This window comes from Triticum aestivum, chromosome 4D (genome assembly GCF_018294505.1).
Source record: "Triticum aestivum cultivar Chinese Spring chromosome 4D, IWGSC CS RefSeq v2.1, whole genome shotgun sequence".
Classification (NCBI taxonomy): Eukaryota; Viridiplantae; Streptophyta; class Magnoliopsida; order Poales; family Poaceae; genus Triticum; species Triticum aestivum.
In genome coordinates this window covers 375,397,647-375,407,890 of record NC_057805.1, presented here as the reverse complement: position 1 = coordinate 375,407,890, position 10,244 = coordinate 375,397,647, and the positions used below count along the sequence as shown (strand labels likewise).

Here is a 10,244-nt window from a genome sequence, read left to right as displayed (position 1 = left end):
AACTCTGAAATAGGCAAAAAAACAGCAATTCTGGGCTGGGCCTCCGGTTAATAGGTTAGTCCCAAAAATAATATAAAAGTGAATAATAAAGCCCAATAATGTCCAAAACAGAAGATAATATAGCATGGAGCAATCAAAAATTATAGATACGTTGGAGATGTATCAAGCATCCCCAAGCTTAATTCCTGCTCGTCCTCGAGTAGGTAAATGATAAAAACAGAATTTTTGATGCGGAATGCTACGTGGCATAATTTCAGTGTAATTCTTCTTAATTGTGGTATGAATATTCAGATCCGAAAGATTCAAGATAAAAGTTCATATTGACATAGAAATAATAATACTTCAAGCATACTAACTAAGCAGTTATGTCCTCTCAAAATAACATGGCCAAAGAAAGTTCATCCCTACAAAATCATATAGTTTAGTCATGCTCCATTCTCGTCACACAAGAATGCTCTCATCATGCACAACCCCGATGACAAGCCAAGCAATTGTTTCATACTTTAGTAATCTCAAACTTTATAAACCTTCACGCAATACATGAGCGTGAGCCATGGATATAGCACTATGGGTGGAATAGAGTATAATGATGGGGGTTATGTGGAGAAGACAAAAAAGGAGAAAGTCTCACATCAACGAGGCTAATCAATGAGCTATGGAGATGCCCATCGATTGATGTTAATGCAAGGAGTAGGGATTGCCATGCAACGGATGCACTAGAGCTATAAATGTATGAAAGCTCAACAAAAGAAACTAAGTGGGTGTGCATCCAACTTGCTTGCTCACGAAGACCTAGGGCACTTGAGGAGGCCCATTGTTGGAATATACATGCCAAGTTCTATAATAAAAAATTCCCACTAGTATATGAAAGTGACAAAACAAGAGACTCTCTATCACGAAGATTATGGTACTACTTTGAAGCACAAGTGTGGCAAAAGGATAGTAGCATTGTCCCTTTTTATTTCTTTTTTTTGGGCCTTCCTTTTTTTGGCCTTTCTCTTTTTTTTGGGACAATGCTCTATTAAAAATGATGATCATCGCACTTCTATTTATTTACAACTCAATGATTACAACTCGATACTAGAACAAAGTATGACTATATGAATGCCTCCGGTGGTGTACCGGGATATGCAATGAACCAAGAGTGACATGTATGAAAGAATTATGAACGGTGGCTTTGCCACAAATACTATGTCAACTACATGATCATGCTAAGCAATATGACAATGATGAACGTGCCATGATAAAGGGAATGGTGGAAAGTTGCATGGCAATATATCTCGGAATGGCTATGGAAATGCCATAATAGGTAGGTATGGTGGCTGTTTTGAGGAAGATATAAGGAGATTTATGTGTGAACGAGCGTATCATATCACGGGGTTTGGATGCACCGGCGAAGTTTGCACCAACTCTCAATGTGAGAAAGGGCAATGCACGGTACCGAAGAGGCTAGCAATGATGGAAAGGTGAGAGTGCGTATAATCCATGGACTCAACATTAGTCATAAAGAACTCACATACTTATTGCAAAAATCTACAAGTCATCAAAAACCAAGCACTATGCGCATGCTCCTAGGGGGATAGATTGGTAGGAAAAGACCATCGCTCGTCCCCGACCGCCACTCATAAGGAGGGCAATCAAAGAACACCTCATGTTTCAAATTTGTTACATAACGTTTACCATACGTGCATGCTACGGGACTTGCAAACTTCAACACAAGTATTTCTCAAATTCACAACTACTCAACTAGCACAACTTTAATATCACTACCTCCATATCTCAAAACAATCATCAAGCATCAAACTTCTCTTAGTATTCAACACACTCATAAGAAAGTTTTTACTAATCTTGAATACCTAGCATATTAGGATTTTTTAAGAAAATTACCATGATATTTAAGACTCTCAAAATAATCTAAGTGAAGCATGAGAGATCAATAGTTTTTATAAAACAAATCCACCATCGTGCTCTAAAAGATATAAGTGAAGTACTAGAGCAAAAACTATATAACTCAAAAGATATAAGTGAAGCATATAGAGTATTCTAATAATTTTTGAATCATGTGTGTCTCTCTCAAAAGGTGTGTACAGCAAAGATGATTGTTGTAAACTAAAAAGCAAAGACTCAAATCATACAAGACGCTCCAAGCAAAACACATATCATGTGGTGAATAAAAATATAGCTCCAAGTAAAGTTACCGATGGAAGTAGACGAAAGAGGGGATGCCTTCCGGGGCATCCCCAAGCTTTGGCTTTTTGGTGTCCTTAGATTATCTTGGGGGTGCCATGGGCATCCCCAAGATTAGGATCTGGCCACTCCTTGTTCCCCCCAAGATTAGTCTCTTGCCACTCCTTGTTCCATAATCCATCAAATCTTTTACCCAAAACTTGAAAACTTCACAACACAAAACTTAACGGAAAATCTCGTGAGCTCCGTTAGCGAAAGAAAACAAAAGACCACTTCAAGGTACTGTAATGAACTCATTCTTTATTTATATTGGTGTTAAACCTACTGTATTCCAACTTATCTATGGTTTATAAACTATTTTATTAGCCATAGATTCATCAAAATAAGCAAACAACACACGAAAAACAGAATCTGTAAAAAACAGAACAGTCTGTAGTAATCTGTAACTAACGCAAACTTCTGGAACTCCAAAAAATCATCCAAAATAGGACGACCTAGAAAATTTGTTTATTGATCAGCAGCAATTGGAATCAATATTTTATAACGTTCTGGTGATTTTTAACAATTATTTTCGTGAACAGAAAGTTTCTGGAATTTTCTGCAAGATCAAATAACTATCATCCAAGAAGATCCTATAGGTTTAACTTGGCACAAACACTAATTAAAAGATAAAAACACATCTAACCAGAGGCTAGAACAAATATTTATTCCTAAACATAAGCACAAAACAAAAAACTAAAAATAAAATTGGGTTGCCTCCCAACAAGCGCTATCGTTTAACGCCCCTAGCTAGGCATAAAGGCAAGGATAGATCTAGGTATTGCCATCTTTGGTAGGCAATCCATAAGTGGCTCTCATGATAGATTCATATGGTAATTTTATTTTCTTCCTAGGGAAGTGTTCCATGCCTTTCTTTAATGGAAATTGGAATCTAATATTCCCTTCCTTCATATCAACAATTGCACCAATCGTTCTAAGGAAAGGTCTACCAAGAATAATAGGACATGAAGGATTGCAATCTATGTCAAGAACGATAAAATCTACGGGCATATAGTTCCTATTTGCAACAATAAGAACATCATTAATTCTTCCCATAGGTTTCTTAATAGTGGAATCCGCAAGGTGCAAGTTTAAAGAGCAATCATCAAAATCACGGAAACCTAACAAATCACACAAAGTTTTTGGAACCGTGGAAACACTAGCACCCAAATCACACAAAGCATAGCATTCATGATCTTTAATATTAATTTTAATAGTAGGTTCCCACTCATCATAAAGTTTTCTAGGGATAGAAACTTCCAACTCAAGTTTTTCTTCATAAGATTGCATCAAAGCATCAACGATATATTTGGTAAAAGCTTTATTTTGACTATAAGCATGAGGAGAATTTAGCACGGATTGCAACAAGGAAATATAATATATCAAAGAGCAATTATCATAATTAAATTCTTTGAAATCCAAAATAGTGGGTTTATTAATATCTAGGGTTTTGCTCTCTTCAAACCCACTTTTATCAATTTTAGCATCAAGATCTAAAAACTCCGAATTTTTGGAACGCCTTCTAGGTAAAGGTGGATCATATTCAGTCCCATCATTATCAAGATTCATATTGCAAAACAAAGATTTAATAGGGGACACACCAATAACTTTTAGATCTTCATTTTTATTTTCATAGAAATTTGAAGAACACGCTTTTATAAAACAATCTTTCTTAGCACGTATCCTAGCGGTTCTTTCTTTGCACTCATCAATGGAAATTCTCATGGCTTTGAGAAACTCATTGATATCATGCTTAGGTGGAATAGATCTGAGTTTCAAAGAATCAACATCAAGAGAAATTCTATCAACGTTCCTAGCCAATTCATCAACTTTAAGCAATTTTTCTTCAAGCAAGGCATTGAAATTCTTTTGCGAATTCATAAATTCCTTAACACTAGTATCAAATTCAGAGGGCATCTTATTAAAGTTTCCATAAGAATTGTTGTAGGAATTACCATAATTATTAGAGGAATTACTAGGATAAGGCCTAGGATTAAAGTTTCCTCTAAACGCGTTGTTACCAAAATTATTCCTACCAACAAAATTCACATCCATAGATTCATTATTATTCTCAATCAAAGTAGACAAAGGCATATCATTAGGATCAGAAGAAAACACTCTTAGTAGCAAATAATTTCATAAGTTCATCCATCTTTCCACTCAAAACATTAATTTCTTCTATCGCATCCACTTTTTCATTAGTAGATCTTTCTTGTGCCATTGAGAATAATTAACCATAATATTATCTAGGAGTTTAGTAGCTTCTCCTAAAGTGATTTCCATAAAAGTGCCTCCCGCGGCCGAATCTAAAAGATTTCTAGAAGCAAAATTCAATCCGGCATAAATTTTTTGTATAATCATCCACAAATTTAAACCATGAGTGGGGCAATTACGTATCATTAATTTCATCCTCTCCCAAGCTTGTGCAACATGTTCATGATCAAGTTGCTTAAAATTCATAATATCGTTTCTAAGAGAGATAATCTTAGCGGGAGGAAAATACTTAGAGATAAAAGCATCTTTGCACTTATTCCAAGAATCAATACTATTTTTAGGCAAAGACGAAAACCAAGCTTTAGCACGATCTCTAAGCGAAAAAGGAAATAGCTTCAATTTAACAATATCATTGTCAACATCTTTCTTCTTTTGCATATCACACAAATCAACGAAGCTATTTAGATGAGTAGCGGCATCTTCACTAGGAAGGCCGGCGAATTGATCTTTCATAACAAGATTCAACAAAGCAGCATTGATTTCACAAGATTCAGTATCGGTAAGAGGAGCAATCGGAGTGCTAAGGAAATCATTATTGTTGGTATTGGTAAAGTCACATAATTTGGTATTATCTTGAGCCATCGTGACAAACAAGCAATCCAACACACGAGCAAACAAGAGACGGGCAAAAGGAGGCAAACGAAAAAGAGAGAGCGAATAAAACGGCAAGGGTGAAGTGGGGGAGAGGAAAACGAGAGGCAAATGGCAAATAATGTAATGCGGGAGATAAGGGTTTGTGATGGGTACTTGGTATGTTGACTTTTGCGTAGACCTCCCCGGCAAGGGCGCCAGAAATCCTTCTTGCTACCTCTTGAGCACTGCGTTGGTTTTCCCTTGAAGAGGAAAGGGTGATGCAGCAAAGTAGCGTAAGTATTTCCCTCAGTTTTTGAGAACCAAGGTATCAATCCAGTAGGAGGCTACACGGAAGTCCCTCGCACCTACACAAACAAATAAATCCTCGCAACCAACGCGATAAGGGGTTGTCAATCCCTACACGGTCACTTACGAGAGTGAGATCTGATAGATATGATAGGATAATATTTTTGGTATTTTTGTGATAAAGATGCAAAGTAAAATAAACAAAATAAAAACGGCGCCTAGAAATAGCTTGTTGTCGGGAGATTAATATGATGGAAAATAGACCCGGGGGCCATAGGTTTCACTAGTGGCTTCTCTCATGAGCATAAGTATTTTACGGTGGGTGAACAAATTACTGTTGAGCAATTGAAAGAATTGAGCATAGTTATGAGAATATCTAGGTATAATCATGTATATAGGCATCACGTCCGAGACAAGTAGACCGACTCCTGCCTGCATCTACTACTATTACTCCACACATCCACCACTATCCAGCATGCATCTAGAGTACTAAGTTCATAAGAACAGAGTAATGCTTTAAGCAAGATGACATGATGTAGAGGGATAAATTCATGCAATATGATAAAAACCCCATCTTGTTATCCTCGATGGCAACAATACTATACATGCCTTGCTGCCCCTACTGTCACTGGGAAAGGACACCGCAAGATTGAACCCAAAGCTAAGCACTTCTCCCATTGCAAGAAAGATCAATCTAGTAGGCCAAACCAAACTGATAATTCGAAGAGACTTGCAAAGATAACCAATCATACATAAAAGAATTCAGAAGATTCAAATATTGTTCATAGATAAACTTGATCATAAACCCACAATTCATCGGTCTCAACAAACACACCGCAAAAGAAGATTACATCGAATAGATCTCCACGAGAGAGGGGGAGAACATTGTATTGAGATCCAAAAAGAGAGAAGAAGCCATCTAGCTAATAACTATGGACCTGAAGGTCTGAGGTAAACTACTCACACATAATCGGAGAGGCTATGGTGTTGATGTAGAAGCCCTCCGTGATGGATGCCCCCTCCGGCGGAGCTCCGGAACAGGCCCCAAGATGGGATCTCGTGGGTTTGGGGGTACGTAGGTATATATAGGAGGAAGGAGTACGTCGTTGGAGCAACGTGGGGCCCACAAGGGTGGAGGGCACGCCTGGGGGGGGGGGGGTAGGCGCGCCCCCTACCTCGTGGTTTCCTGGAAGCTTCCTTGACGTAGGGTCCAAGTCTCCTGGATCATGTTCGTTCCGAAAATCACGTTCCCGAAGGTTTCATTCCGTTTGGACTCCGTTTGATATTCTTTTTCTGCGAAACTCTGAAATATGCAAAAAACAGCAATTCTGGGCTGGGCCTCCGGTTAATAGGTTAGTCCCAAAAATAATATAAAAGTGAATAATAAAGCCCAATAATGTCCAAAACAGAAGATAATATAGCATGGAGCAATAAAAAATTATAGATACGTTGGAGACCTATCACCCCCTACCTTTTCATCCTTGTTGCCGACATCCTGCAACGTCTGATCATACTAGCTCACAATGATGGCCTTCTTCACCACCATTTAGACCCCAACCTCCCCCCGTCGTCCTACAATACGCGGATGACACTCTCATCCTGGCAAATGCCTCCTCCAACAGGGCAACCCAGCTCAAACAAATTCTCGATAATTTTGCCAACGTGACCGGCCTCTCTCTCAACTTCCAGAAAACAACGTTTCTCCCCATCCACCTCTCACCCAACCTAGCCTATGTAATTAGCAACATCTTTGGATGTGTCGTCTCTGTGTTCCCTCAACCTTACCTTGGTCTACCTCCTTCCCCACCAAACTACCTTCTTCAGCTTTCCAACCCATCATCCAACACTCTTTAAAACACTTGACCGGATGGGTTGCTTGGTTACTCTCTCGTGGAGCTCGTCTTACCCTAATCTCTTCTGCACTCGACTCAATAGTAATTTATTTCATGTCGGTTTTCCGTATCCCCAAAAAGATCTTAAAACGGCTAGACGCGATTCGTAGAGCCTTTTTTTGGGCCGCAGAGGAAAACTGCTCGGGAGCACAATGTCTTGTTACTTGGAAAAATGTCTCCAAACCTAAAAAATTTGGTGCTCTAGGCATAAAAACTTTGCTTCTCTAGAATAACTGCTTACTAATGAAGTTTGCTTTCAAACTACTTCAGGGTAAGAACCTACCTTGGGTAAACTAGTACCATAATAGGTACTCCCACTCCATTGTAGATAAACCTACAAACCTCTCGTTTCTTCGGAAAGTGGTAAACTCTCAGCTACCTACACTTCAAAATACATCCTTTGTGCTGACAAATGGACTTACTACTTTTTTTGAACCGATACTTTGATCACTCATAAACCTCTAGCCATTGTTTACCCTCACCTCTACTCACACTCCATGAAACCTACCATTTTAGTGTCTCAGGTCATGCAAGATGGATTACTAGCTAACCCGCGGAATCGCCTTACTAATGTTGCCTCAAATGAGCTAGTGGTTGTGTTGTCTTTGTTGCAGGACTTCGCCCAAATGATGCTTCTAATGATAGGTTCCTTCTACACGGCGCACCTTTCTCCTCCAGACAGGCCTACTCCATTATCACTGAGGAAAACAACATCGACCCCTCCGCCGAGCTTATTTGGTCATCCAAAGTCCCGATCAAGTTCAAGATTTTTGGTTGGCTCCTTTTCAAGGATCGTCTCAACACCAAGCACAATCTCCTCAAGAAGACGATCACTAATGATTCTATTTGCCCTCGATGTGATGCACCGGTGGAGGATGCTACTCACTTGTTTGTCCATGGCATGTTTGCAGTTCAGGCCTGGGATGCCCTATAGCTCGCCGCACCACTCTCGCTTGCTGCAATTTGGGATATAGCTTCGTCGGCTGGGCTCGACTATGAAATTTGGCCGTCGGCTGTGCTCGCTATTTTGTGGAAAACTTGGCACTCTAGGAACACGTGTGTTTTTCGCAAATGAAAATCACACGCCTAGGACTATGCTTCTGAACCTTGTAAATGATTTCTCTCTCTGAACCTGTAGATTCGCTCATAAAAAGGTGGTTGTCGTGTCTTGGCGTCAATACCTTTCCCTGCACGTTAGCGCTCTCTTGTAACGTCTCCTTTGGCGCTTTGAGTAATATATTCAGGTGGGGATGCTCTCCCCATGGTGATTGTTAAAAAAACTTATACTCCCTCCGTTTCTTGATATAAGGTGTATAGATTTTCGTGAAAAAATCTGAAATATATGGTGTATTGCGTTGCACCACTCATTTGGATAATTTTTTTAGAGATTTAATTACATTTTCTTATATCAGGCAAGCTCCTCTATTTTCTCATGTCAATTAGAAAGCTGTAATCCCGCTCAAAACTAGCGAAATTTTCCCCGTTAGTTTTGCCGTGTTTTTTTCTCCTTTCACGTGACTGTTCATTCACTAAAATCAGCAGTATGTCACACAGCTTGCGTCAATTCATTAACATCACAACCGCAAAAAAAAAAAAAAATCATTAACATCAGCACTATGTCACACAGCTTGAAGAAAACGGTAATCATCGATAACTAGTTACTAGTTCACTGAGCATACTCCCTCCGATTATTTAAAAGAAGTACCGCTAATTCCCTAGCCAATCAAACTACGTATCCGGGTGGACGATAGAGTCACCCGCCAGTCAACTCCTAGTTGCGGTGGCTGCAGCAGAGTGCCTGGACGATGCGCGTGCGGTGCTCCGGGTGGACGCTGATGACGAGCCAGAGGAAGGCGCGGACGCCCGCCCAGACGAAGGTGAGCACGAGGCTGGAGTAGGCCACCACGAACGACCACCGCACGTGCCGCGAGTCCGCCGACATCCGCACCAGCAGGCTCAGCGTCATCACCATCGAGCTCGCGAACCCAACCCAGCTCGCCGCCATGAACAACCAGTACCTGCACATCCGGCATGTCAACCGATACTGGCATGAACGACCGATGGAGTGGTTTTCACGCGCACGCGTACCTTGGGCGGTGCAGGTCGCGCATGATGGGGTCGCCGGCGCGGTAAAGCTCCCTGCCGTCCAGCGATTTTGTCTCCTGCCAGTACCCGCCGGGGATGTTGGTGCCGAGCTGGTAGGTGAGCGTGGTGATCAGCGTGGCCACCACCAGCAGCGTGTTGGCGTCGTTGCCGACCCAGGTGTTCGGTCCCTGCCCGCCGACCTGCTGCTGGTTCACGGCCGTGAGCCGCTGGTGGCGGCGGGTTCACGGCTGCTGCTTGTGCCTGGTGGTCCATCTCGACGTTGCCCGCCGGCGCCGCGCCTGGGTGAACTATGGGGAGGTGGAAGTCCATGCTCACTCACTACCGAGTAGGGGATCTCGAATCGGAGGAAGGTTCGGTGCTTCGTTGTGGTGACACCTCGATCGATCGGGGTTGGTTACGCGGACGATGTGAGTGGCTCAGTTAAGTTGTGTAGGGCATATATAGAGTGGAGGAGCTCTGTGCTTCGCCGGGTCAAGTGAAGTCTACGATTCAGTGTTTTGTTATCCCGTAGAAATAACCGCGTCGTTGGCGACCCGTATCTTCTACGAACTCTCCTGACGCCCGCGTTGCCCCTCCCCCGCAAAATCACCTTGCATTTGCTACAGCTGACTGAGTCTTTGGCAACCTGTTTCGTCTGCGTTGACCTGTGGGCTCCAGGAGTTGTTGGGCACTTGGACGTACGTGCTCTCTCCAACACCTCTAAGCATCTATGTTGCGCCAGCAAATACTCCACCCATGGTTGCCATATAGTCTTCGTATAGATGACTTTATGGAAAACATTAACCAAGCTGCGGTGCATTAATTAAGTGAAAAATAAACTGAAAATTCTTGGCACCCATGTGAGCATAACAAATTCTAACTGGTTAT

At 41.4% G+C, this 10,244-nt stretch overlaps 1 pseudogene; it reads right to left on the bottom strand.

Annotated features, from left to right (window-relative positions):
• Window positions 1–8,796: 8,796 nt before the first annotated feature.
• On the bottom strand, window positions 8,797–9,826 carry LOC123100070 (uncharacterized; annotated as a pseudogene).
• Between the last annotated feature and the right edge of the window lie 418 nt (window positions 9,827–10,244).